General features: G+C 36.2%; 1 protein-coding gene across 1 annotated transcript in view; it reads left to right on the forward strand.

The window, feature by feature from the left end:
- The first annotated feature begins 1,404 nt into the window (after positions 1–1,404).
- Positions 1,405–13,073, forward strand: part of kmt2ca (lysine (K)-specific methyltransferase 2Ca) — a 168,146-nt gene continuing 156,477 nt past the window's right edge. Inside the window, exon 1 of the mRNA XM_016231219.1 lies at positions 1,405–1,940. The gene's annotated coding sequence lies outside the window, so the exon portion shown is untranslated. The remainder of the gene's footprint in view (positions 1,941–13,073) is intronic.

Here is a 13,073-nt window from a genome sequence, read left to right on the forward strand (position 1 = left end):
TAAAGGGGTCATATGATGCGATTTCAAGTTTTCCTTTCTCTTTGCAGTGTTACAAGCTGATTGTGCATAGATAAGATCCCTGAAGTTGCAAAGACTAAATCTCTGTGAACTGGGTGAATACTACGCATAAATTTGCATTTAGCTTTAGCACTTCATCAGCTAACAAAAAAAGAATAATTAGGCCACAAATGGGTTGTTTTTACACAGGGAGAAACTAGGGGGAACTTTATTCAACCTTAAAGTGGCTAAAATGGACATAATTAGAGAATTTTATTGTCATGCCAAATAGATGTGTGTGTGTGTGTGTGTGTGTGCGTGCGTGCGTGCAAAGGTCCTAATTGCTGTTATTTATTTATTTTTATTTTATGTTAGAGGCAGAAAGGGGTCATCTATAGGCTAGAGAATATGTATTGAAAAATTAGCCCTTAAAAATCCCTGAAGTGTTTGTTATTGAAAACAATCATTTTTGTTGTTAAACACTGAGGACACCCTTTTGTAACCAGTCCCATGCACAAGCTCTCACACACACAGCGTGGATCATTCAGTGAGGGAAAGAGGAAACGTGTGGAAGCAGAGCGATGAAAGCATCACTGAGACACTGTCTTTCAAACACTGGTGCTTCTTTCAGGCCAAGAAGCTCATTTCCTCTTGCACCTGGACTGCTTTGGACATCTTCCCTAGAATCCTTGACCTTTAATGAGCCTTTTTTTATTAGGAAAATAGAACACCGAATTACCAGTGTACTAATGAAACACTGCGTTTATGTGTTTTATTCTTTTATCTTTGGTTTATTTTCTGTAGTTACAATAAAAGTTGTAAATAACTGAGATGGAATAGTGTGCATTTATTTGCTGCTTTGTTGGATTTGCCTACATTGCTGGTAAAGAAACAAAAGACTTCATCTGCTTAAAGAAAAAAAATGAAACAGGAAATTGGACATTTGTGAGCTTGTGATAATTACTGCTTGGTTTATGTCATCAAACTCATGTAAATGTTGTGTGTCTCTCTCTTTCTTTTTCATTTTGCCATAATAATATTCTTCAAGTATGTGGGTATTTTTTTGTGTGACCTCTTCTTTATTGTTGTCGTATGCTTTTATTTATTTTAAGTATGTATATAGAATAGTGTAGTGTAATAGTGGTGGGGTGATAGTATATATAATAGAAATTAAAAGAAAGAAAGAAATGCACTGGTAACGTTACACGTGTAAATAAATGTATCCTATATGCAAACTATAACAATAAAAAGTGTACTTTGTACTAAAACAAACAAACAGATACTAATATTTGGTCATTTGCTGGGGTGTTTTAAAATGCTAAATTCTCGGACAATTAAGAAATATAATGTAATAACTGAAAATATGTGCTGAAAGAGTGAGTTGAGTAATACTGACTTTGTCCGCCGATAGGCGACATGAACTCAATCCAGCTCGATTTCCAGAGTCTTCTTCCGCGTTTTACCGTCCACCGCTGATGACTGAGAAGACTTTTTACCTTGAGTATGTCGCTATGTATCGCTCCGCAGGGTCGGTGAGACTTTAAAAAAATATCTCCATGCCGTTTTAAAGCGAAATAACTTCTATCTTTAGCACATCACACATCATGTATTCGGTTTGTAAATGTTCTATACGAGTTGTGCGCAATTTTAAACTAACACTGTCTTAAACGTTAAAGTGGGTCTATTTGTCCGTTGCAGTGACAGGCAGTGTTTCGGTCTCTCTTAAACATGGCCACCATGATGGAGTAAACGCTACAACTTTCAAATTCATATAATCGAGGAAAACTATGCTTCTTTCACCCAAATGAGGAATGTTTCGACCTGAAATATCGTACCAAGCGCCTAACCCACATGAGAGCTTTGGGAAAAGTTTCTTCTTGGATTACATTCTGAATTAAGTTGGCTGGAAGCTGGAAAGGAAAAAAGAGAATTGCATCAATTCCGTAAGCATTAGCTACGCTTCAGCGTTCCTCACGCTCTCCGCCGTATTTATTTGTTTATATGTTGGTGTTTGTAGTTTATGTTTCGGCGAAAGGTGCGAAATGTTGATGTTTGAAGTGGAACGCAAGTGTTATTTGGGGTTTCATCGGAAAGTGGCGATAGTTGCAGCCTGTGTGAGTGTGAAGAGTAACATTGAAACATTGTAATGACAGATTATGAAGTCTGCGAGCGCGCATATATCATTCCGCGGCTATACGTCTTGGTTTGAGGTCTTTAACTAATGACAGATTACTCCCTAACCTTCAGAATAAACGAAAGTGTTGTATTTCGTATCGGACTGTGAAGGACAACGAGGAATTAACGAGACAATATCTATCTGGTTATAAAATAAGTTTGTATGCCGTTGGTTTCAGTCCAGAAGAGTAGTGTGGCCCGACGTTGTTTAGGTCCAGCCATCTTACTCCAGTCAAGTTAAAGGAGTAGTTCACCTCCAGAATGAAAATGCTGTCATAATTTACTCACCCTCTACTTGTTCCAAACCTGTGTGAGTTTCTTTCTTCTGTTGAACACAAAAGAAGATATTTTGAAAAATGTTAGCACCCGAACAGTTGATGGGCACCATTGACTTCCATAGTATTTGTTTCCTACTATGGAAGTCAATAGTGCCCATCAACTGTTCGGATATTAACATTTTTCAAAATATCTTCTTTTGTGTTCAACAGAAGAAAGAAACTCACACAGGTTTGGAACAAGTAGAGGGTGAGTAAATGATGACAGCATTTTCATTCTGGAAGTGAACTACTCCTTTAAGAGCTAGGCTACTAAACCAAAGTGTTTCCCTCAACCCAGACTTTATCCTCAGGGCTAACCTGCTGCTTTAAAATGCTGATTGCATAACTGGGGATTCTAAACTCCTTAGTTGTGAGAGTTTTAATCAAGGTATTACGATATAGATATACTTTTCCAGCTTGTAAGGGTTAGCTGACATGTCAAGCATTGACAGCAGTGTGACGGGTTATATGGGGTCGATAAGTTCTATTTTCTCTTTCATGAACATAGTTGAGGTTTTTAATGAGCTCATATTCGTTGAGGGACTATATGTTTTGGTAATTTTTCTTTAAAACCAATTTTGTCCTTTTTTACGAAATTACGTTACCTTTTATTTATACTGTACAGTTCATGTATTGTATTTCTAGGCATGGTAAATAAGGTTGTATTTGTCATCCACCCAAAGACTCTTTACTGTGCACATTATTCATATTTTCTGTATGAAATGAGTACCGTAGATGGTTTTATTGTTGTATATTGTGCATTTTGGCAGAGCACAATATGTGCAAAACTGTTTGACAGAATGCACCTTGCATTTCCAATGTGATTATTTAATCTTTTCTTCACACATTATTTGACCGGACTACCTAGTATCTACAGTTAAGACATATATATATATATACTTCCTCTACAGCGCTGTAACGGACTCGTTGCACGTTATCGCAAACGCTTGATTGCAGTTGTTGCTGCTAAGGGTGGCGCAACCAGTTATTAGGTTTAGGGGCAAACACTTTTTCACACAGGGCCATGTAGTTTTGGATTTTGTTTTCCCTTAATAATAAAAACCTTCATTTAAAAACTGCATGTTGTGTTCACTTGTGTTATCTTTTACTAATATTTGTTTGATGATGTGAAACATTAAAGTGACAAACATGCAAAAAAATAAGAAATCAGGAAGGGGGCCAACACTTTTTCACACCACTGTATGTATATATATAAATACCCCCCCACTTGTTGCCATATGGATGGTGACTATTAAGATAAATAGCACAAAAATAGTGCACAGTATTTAGAAAGCTATTTCCATTTTGAAGATGGACTATCCGCTGCTTCTGCAGCTCTGCTGAACGATTCTCATAATAGTAGGAGACCAATTTTCACTTTAAGTGGTTTAATGAGACACATGATAATTTGTTGAGTTCAGTTGCTTCAATGGCAGCCTCTCCAGAGGAGTTCAGAGCTGACCTATTCTTCACAATCCACCACAGTGAAGCAGCTTGGCTTTAGAGAATCTGCTCACATGCAAACACTGTTTGGGAAAATGGACTGGAAAGCAAAAGTTTTAAATAACCTACCAAGTTTTTGTGCTTGAAAAGTTACTGCCAAATTATTAAAGTGTGCTTGTTTGAATTTAGAATCACATGGCGGAGAATGACCATCATATTTTTTGCAGTAACACTTGCAGCGAATGTAGTTATCATGATGTTGTTTTCATAACAAGTCCTGCGGTACCTGGTTGTTGTCTGGTGTTACATGCATTTAGTGATCATTGACACCAGAAGCCCTCTGGTTTGGGCTGCTTAATGTCCAGTCCCTCACTTGGGGTTGTGCTGTTGAGTTTCAAGTTCCTATTTCGTCACATTTGTCTTAGTGAGAAGTTACTGAGACTAGTATCTGGTGAAGGATTGACTTGCCCTAGCATGCTCAGTTTACTGTAATCTACCAGTGTTACCTGCGAAGTCTGAATCCACTAGAGCTGTGTTTGCTGTGGCAAGAGTGCTGTCACTATTTCATTGTGTAATCCATGTTATGCTGGCCTTTTATTTTATTTTAAAGACTTTCATGTTGCTGCCTTGTAGTGTACACTACACTACAATATACAATATATTGTTCAATATACAATGCAGACAAATGTTTGGAATAATTATAAAAAAAATTGTTTTTGAAAGACATTATTTATTTTCAAAATAAACAATGTTGTTGTTATTATTATTGCTATTATTAAATGTTATTTCAATTTTAAAAAACTGTTTTGTATTTGAATCTGTTTTCAAATGTATTCCAGTGATGGCAAAGCTGAAATGTCCAATTCCAATCATTATTCCAATCTTAAGCATCACATGATTTCTCAGAAATCATTGTAATATGCTAATTTGGTGCTTAGTTAGTATCGGTATTCAATTGTTAATAATGGTTCTCATTATTGTCAATGGTGAAAAAAAAAAACATATCTTTACTGTCACTTTAGACCAGTTTAATGGATCCTTGCTAAATAAACGTATTAATTTCTTAAAAAAAGTTACTTATCTCAAACCTTTGAATGGTAGTGTATTGCACTGCACAGATCGATCAAATTCTGACTTGAAGCAGTGCATGCCGGTTAAAAATTTAGTCCGACTTGAGACGGCACCGACGCTTAGAGGTGACTAGAGGTCGACCGATTGATCGGCATGCCGATTAATCGGTCGATTTTTGGCATTTTTTAAATTAATCGGCATCGGCCGATTGTGCTGCAAATTAGGCCGATTTATAGGCAGGCGCATCTGCGGGCAGCTAAGCGTTGTTGTGGAACACCGGAGAATCTCTCTCTGGCTGTGTGAGAGACGGAGCAACTCTGCAGCCGCTTCTTGTTCACACACAGCTTCAGCTAATGATGGCAGGGCAAAACAGACAGTTTCGAAAGCGTAATTACGTTTTACCCTACTAGAATTGATGCCGGAAAGTTATCGTTTTCATAAGTGATTTGCATGTGAAAGTAGAAACACATGCAGTTCAGACGAAACTTCTGGGCTGATTATAACGTGCACGTTAACTTTCCTCATGAAATGTGTCTGTGAGTCCGACAATAGCATCCACGATTTCATCGCTCGTGGCCAGCGCACTCTTAAGCAGTTATGAGCAGCAGGCTGTGTAATATGTGTGAACTTTTATTTTTGTTATCTCTTGGCTATTTGACATATAGCAGTGTCCAGTGTTTGAGTTATTACTTCGTTGAATAAACTGAGCACTGCACATTCGAAAATTGTTTGTTTTTATATGAATGTGTCTTTGAAAAGAACCGACCGTCTTCAGAAAAGCTTCGATGTCATTTTCATTTCGTCTTCTCCTGTAATCAGGAGCGCTGATGACGACACAGCTGTTTCACGATTGGCCAGATTCACCGCATGACAACAATCATGTGTGTTTAGGGTTTATTCTAACCTTTTCAATTCCAGTAATGGCCACAAATCTGTTTTTAGAACAGTAAAAGCTTTTTTACTGTAGTCACACTGTTATATTGAGTCACGTTTATCATAAAACACTGATAAAAGCATATATACCCCCACTTTATTAGTATTTAAATAGTAGATGATTGTTGAAATTCTTGAAAAGATGGCACCTGTGTATTTGCGTCTGTGTATTTGACAAATATAGCATTTTTTTCACTTCATCTGTGATGGATGCAAACACCATGTGAGTGTCACTAATGGGAGAAGAAAGTGTTCGGCTTGACGTGTCCGTTTTCAACTCTTCCCCCCCGACTGCAAGCGGCTACTCTCGTTGACTGCCGTCTGTAGCCGTGGTCGAACACACCTATTACAATGTTTTCTGAAGGATCATGTGACATTGAAGACTGGAGTAATAGCTGCTGAAAATTCAGCTTTGTATCACAGGAATAAATTACATTTGAACATGTATATTAAAATAGACAAAGTTATTTTAGATTGTAATAATATTTCATAATATTAGTGTTTATTATAAATAAGAGAACATAAGAGACTTTATTTCAACAACATGAGAAAAAAAAACTGGTGTTCCAGACTTTTAACAGGTAGTGTAAATATTGATGAATATATATATTTTTTTGACACAACGGGGTTTCCAGTTTCTATGTGGGAATTTGTACTGACCGCTCTCTGCCGTAGTCCTCCGTAAATTCTGATATAATAAAGTCCATAATCTGATTGTGATTGTATTAACATACGTGCATGTGATAGAAGTCTTGTCCTCCTCTTGTCACCCTGCAACGGTCTGGTTCATGGATCCGATTTATGGACTGAAACAGATGGTTATATCATTAACACTGTAATCATGACACATTTTCCAGCAAATATATGACAGATAGAGTCCCATTTGGCTCCGGTGTGTAATTAGACGCTGAAAAATTAGACACCACAATGCAGGCCTCATCAAAGCAATCACCAATATTCATCCCCACAAAAATGTATTTGGACTTTTCATTCCAAAAATAAATAAATAAAAAATAGTTAATAAAGTAATAAATAACACTGAAAAATTGGGTTACAGTGAGGCACCTATACAGTGGGAGGCAATGGGGCCAATTAGTAAACTTTAAACTGCTCACTGTTTCAATAGTGTAGCCAATACAGAGTCCCATTTGGCTCCGGTGTGTAATTAGACGCTGAAAAATTAGACACCACAATGCCGGCCTCATCAAAGCAATCACCAATATTCATCCCCACAAAAATGTATTTGGACTTTTCATTCCAAAAATAAATAAATAAAAAATAGTTAATAAAGTAATAAATAACACTGAAAAATTGGTTTACAGTGAGGCACCTATACAGTGGGAGGCAATGGGGCCAATTAGTAAACTTTAAACTGCTCACTGTTTCAATAGTGTAGCCAATATATGTAAGCAACATTTGTTAAAATGATTTTTAGTGTCGAAAGATCACTTACTAGCCTTTTATGTGTAAAGTTATGTCAAATTTTAACATATATATACAGCTCCAATAATGTGTAAGTGTTAAGAAAGGAGTTTAAATGCTTGAATACAGGTTAAACTTCTCATTTCTGCCTTTGTACCCTCTAAAATGGACCCCTCTCACTTCCATTGTAACTGCCTTACTGTAACCTCAGTTTTTACTTCTTAAAAATAAAAAAGGAGGGAGAAGCCTAAATAAATGTTTGTGGTAATCAACATCATGCATGAACCCCAAATGCTGTCTTTTGAGCTTGACTTGTATTGAACTAGTAATATTCTTTTAAAGAAATAATTGAACACCTATAATAATATTTATAATAATATAGGTGTCATTCTGTCATCATCCTGTCATCATTCACACTTCTGCTTATAGTTATATGGACCACTTTCATTGTCCTTTTTTAGTGCTTGATGGTGTAAGACACCATCTACTTGTTTTTTATTAAAAGTAAATGCAAGTAAATTATTTTTTGATTTGAGAATTGAGAGCTTGTGTGCCTGCTGCTTGCGTGCCTGTTTATAAGCCTTCAACTTTAATGTCACGAGTTTATCATGGGACTTCTCTTTATCACGTGGGACTGGATGTATGGCACTGTTTGAAAGGTTTATCAGTATAATTATATTAATCTGAAGTGATAATGTGTTGTGAATTCTATAAATGAGGATTGGGAAATGTCTTGAACAATGATTGAGCAATACCAAAGTATATTGCACAAAAATGGTTAACGTTGAAAATGGGAGGAACTAGTTTGTCAGGATTTGTGCTTTGCAGTTTTGTAGTTCACCTGGCCATTGAACATAATGCCAGTTATCTTGCATGCTTTCAAGCTTTCCCATCAAATCCTGCAAAACTTAAACTTGCAACAATTACCCTCAAATCTTAATAACTTCCAAACCTTTTTGTAAGATACAAACTTAACATGTTGTACACAACCATATGTATAACTAGATTTTAAAATTTTTCTAAAGATTTATTGACTGGGGCTCCAGACAAAAGTTATTTAGATCCTTTAGCTCCTAAATGTAACATTGTCATTGATTTTTATTTATTTATTTATTTTTAGTTGACATTTATTTAGGCTATATTAGATTTAATAATTCGAGTTTGAGTCTCCGGTCCGGCAGGGATTGTAGGTGGGGGGAGTGAATGTACAGCGCTCTCTCCCACCTTCAATACCACGACTGAGGTGCCCTTGAGCAAGGCACCGAACCCCCAACTGCTCCCCGGGCGCTGCAGCATAAATGGCTGCCCACTGCTCCGGGTGTGTGTTCACTGCTGTGTGTGTGTGCACTTTGTTGGTTAAATGCAGAGCACTAATTCCTAGTATGGGTAACCATACTTGGCCACATCTCACGTCACTCACTTTATTTTGGCTATATCATTATTTTTCCCTATTTGTCTCATCCATGATTGCTTGCTCAAATGTAAGTTGCAAGGCTCACAAACTTTTGTATAATGTGATTCCTTTTAGGAAGAGTAAGAATTATGTATGCAACTTAACAAGTGGATGTAGCGATTTTGCACTTGGATGAGTTGTCTTGCACAGTAAGCATCTCACACCACCTCCTGATTTGGTGTAAGTGATCAATTGCTATCTGTTGCAGTTGCATTTTTTTGTAGAGCAGGGGTGCCCAATCCTGAAGGGCCAGCGTTCTGCAGAGTGTTCAGGCGAACCTGGTAAACTCAATTTCTGACTCAACAATCTGCCCTAACACACTTGTCTGAAAGTTTCTAGTAATCCTGAAGACTTGGATCAGGTGTGTTTCATTAGGATTGGAGCTAACCCACAAGATAATAGCCCTCAAAAAGATGGATTAGACACCCCTTGTTGTAGGGCATTTATACTTGGTCTTTTCATGGTTGGGTGGTTAAACTGAGTAAAAAAAAAAAAACATTAAATAAATAATAATAAAAATGCAAAAAAAAGCACATATTTGATATTCTGCTTTCTAGATTTACCTTCATTTTCTATGGGATTTTTTTCTTAGGGTGAAAAAAATGCAGGTCTAATAACTTAAGTAATTAACTTCTCCTAAACAAGCCACACTATTTGTGGTATCATAGATGACGTTAGCTCAAGTGCTGAAGTTTGCTATTTAAGGTTAGGGGTTCAGATCAAACTAAGCAGACTCCACTAACAAATCCATTATGTTTTTCCCCGTCCTGGTTCCAGTGCTTTTGCCAAGGAAATTTACTTTTTATTTAGCTCTTTATGACCATTTGTAACCCTTATTACTCCATTCCTCAAGTAAGCATTGCTTTAATGTCTGTTTGCATATTGATCACATTGATCGAGCTTAATGTAGTTGACAGAAATCTTTAATTGATTAGTTACTGACAAAGTGGAACGAGAGAGTGTGCTGTATTTAATCTAGGGCTGGGCGATATAGCTAAAAAAATATATCAACGATATATGTTTCATATCGTTCGGTATAGATAATTATTGACATTTTTTAAAACAGAGCAATAGATTTTTTTCTTTTAAATTGAACCACTGTATTTTTAATTTGCCCACTTTATTAAGACAAACAACAAATATATATTTATTATATGCTATATCGAACATTTTTTAATATCGTTATCGATGAAGGTGTACCGTCGATAAATATCGATACCGTTTTATCGCCCAGGCCTAATTTAATCATGACCGTTTTAATGAGACAAAATATTTGGAGTGTATTGTGCTGATGGTGTGTGAGCCATTTTTTTTAAAGTCATCGTTCCTAGAACTGTTGACAGTTGTACATTTTTACTGTTCATAGGTGAAGTAAGAAAGAGCTTTTACAGACTAATTAGGCCATATCCATAATAGCCATCACAGTTTTATTGTAGGTGGAAAGTGTGTTTCATCACTGATGCTTTCCAGGAAAAAGTCTAGGTAAGTAGTGCTTGGCCGATATAAGCTTTTGGCCTTTGCACTGGAGAAGACAGATTTTGTTTCATGTTGGTGCACATGTTATGATAACCTGCACATGTTCTTAAAAATGTACCCTGTTTTGGTACCTCACCGTACTCCCAAAGTCTAAAGCTGTTAAGTTGCTAATTATAAATGTTGGCATAAGCTGGCAGGATACTAGATGCTGGCTTTTGTGTACATGCTATATTTAGCAACTTCATCCCTGGTGTTTGCACCTGTGTTATCTTTATTGCATTGCATAATTCACATAATAAACTCACAAATGTGATATTTACATTTACACGTATCCCATGGGTATGTGGTGATAAATGAGAACAGCTGGGAAAAGATGTGTGTTTTATTTGATGGTCACATTTAGTCTAGTCTTTTAAATATTGTCTAATTTTTCAAATTTCAAAAATCTTCAAACTGAATAATAATTCTAATTTTATTTGGGAGGTAAGGAAGTTAATGGGTTAAGGATTTAATGAGTTAATATGTAAGTTAATAACTCAAGTCAGTCTAAAAAAAGTGACAACACATTAACACAGATATAGTAAGTGATGAATGTGGTTATGATTTCAGAGACCATTTGTGATGAGATCACCTGAGATGATGTTAATGCCTGTTTAGCAGCACCTGTGGTATAGCGTAAATCTCATCAACACTAGTTTGTTCATTCTTAAAGTGAACGTTTGCCTGTTTGGTGATTAGATTAACGGTTATTTGCATTATCCCTTACATATTATAGCTTTCTATATTATGACACTTACAGACATTATTAGAGCCACAAAAAGCCAAACACGCAGGCTAATTAAAGTAGATGGTAACAATTGTGACATTAAATATTTGTATTGGACTTGAATGTATTTTTTGTCACATTGCTTTAACTGCTTGAGGTACTATTATTTTTATCATCCTCCGTCTCCATTTTTGTTTGAAAACAAGCTAATGTCCATTTAAAAATATATAATTTTTATGAAGCAAATAAAATGGTATAATTTATAGGCTGACATAAAAAAACCCCTAAAAAAACTTTTCTTAAAAATGGTTTAGAGATGCACCGATTGCAATTTTCTTGGCCGATTCTGATTTCTGATTTTTTTTGTTAGTGTGATCTGCCGATACCGATTTTTGCCGATTCCGATTCTTTCTAAGAACTATAATTGACAGCATATACAAACAAAAATCTACTTTTCTTCAACGCAAAGTTTTATTTTCATTTAAAAAACACAAGTAAAAAGTCAGTAATAAAATAAGATCAAATAAAAAAAATTGCAAACAACAGCACAAATAAATGCAATAGAATAAAGAGAGCTATGAAACTAAGTTTTTCAGGTTAAGTAAGTTTTTATTCAGTTAAGAAATACTACAGAAATTAAAGTAATCAAATGTAAAATAACACATCCAGTGTTATTTTACATTTGATTACATTAATTTCTGTAGTCTTCATTGTAAAAATTAAATACAGATTATTGCTTACCATTAAAGTTATTAAACGCATTCAGTCAAGAGCAGAACATTATCTTCTTTGTCTTTTGCTCTTTGATTATCATGACAGACAGCAGCATAAATATTGGACTGCGGTCCCTTTAAGAGTTTATCCATGGACCCAATATACTGTTACACATGCGTTACTGTTTAACATGCGTTCTTTCTCAACTATTTAACGTTCCAAAACTGACTGTGTTTAACCGGATACTCGCCAAAACGGGCATTTTGACAATTTTTTATGTATTTGAACGTTTTAGCGCAGTTAGCCACTCATTTTGGTATTTGTGGCTCACAAGCTGTTTGAGACTGAGCGCGGATTGTGCGTTCCACTAATATAGATCAGTGGTGGTGCGCGTGTGTTTGGTATAAGCGCAAAACTTAATTTAGAATGACTAAAATAATGCGCAATACAAGCACTATTTAACCGAAGCGAATAAGACGTGTGTGAGAGAGAAGAGGTCTTCGTCGGAGAGAAGAGAGCGAGAATGCGTGGCTGACGTTATTGCCTGTGCCGCTGGTAACAAAACGGATCGGCTCCAAATCAGAAAGAATTGAGACTGACCGGCCGATCATGAGGAAAATCGGTCGATTCCGATCCCTGGCCGATCGATCGGTGCATCTCTAGTTAGGTTACTACTTTTGTGTCAAAGCTTTATTTGAACATGTAGTACATGTTAGTAGATAATAGGGCTGAGCAAAATATCGGGTTTGTACGATATATTAGAGCTGTAGTCAAGTCCAGCTTTGTCAAGTCCAAGACCAGGACTTGTCGAGGCCGAGTCAAGACCGAGTCCAAAGAGGTTCGAGTCCAACTCAAGTCCAAGTCCAAAAGTTTCGAGTCCAAGTCAAGACCGAGTCCAAATGAGAGAAAAAAAAGGATCCTCTTCAAGACCACATACTTAACTATTGATAATGTATGTGATGCGAGAGACAGCATATCTCCTATTCTAAGAAAATCATTTTACATTATTATTTGTAATGATCAAAAAGCATGTGCAAAGTAACAGCTCTGTAGGACTGGGGTCTCCTAACTAGATCCTGGAGGGCCAATGCCCTGCAGAGTTTAGCTCCAACTGGCCTTAACACACCTATCCTATTATAGCAGACATATCCACTGATTTGCATTGATTTTGCCTTTCTAATAGTCCTGCACGATATAAGGAAATTCTGCTATGTGTGATAACAGTGGAGGTTTTTTTTTTTTATTTTTTTTAATTTTTTTTTTGCGCAATGATGATTACTTGTGATAAATAAATGAATAATTAACT

The sequence above is a fragment of the Sinocyclocheilus grahami genome, unplaced genomic scaffold (assembly GCF_001515645.1).
Source record: "Sinocyclocheilus grahami isolate Dianchi unplaced genomic scaffold, SAMN03320097.WGS_v1.1 scaffold385.1, whole genome shotgun sequence".
NCBI lineage: Eukaryota > Metazoa > Chordata > Actinopteri > Cypriniformes > Cyprinidae > Sinocyclocheilus > Sinocyclocheilus grahami.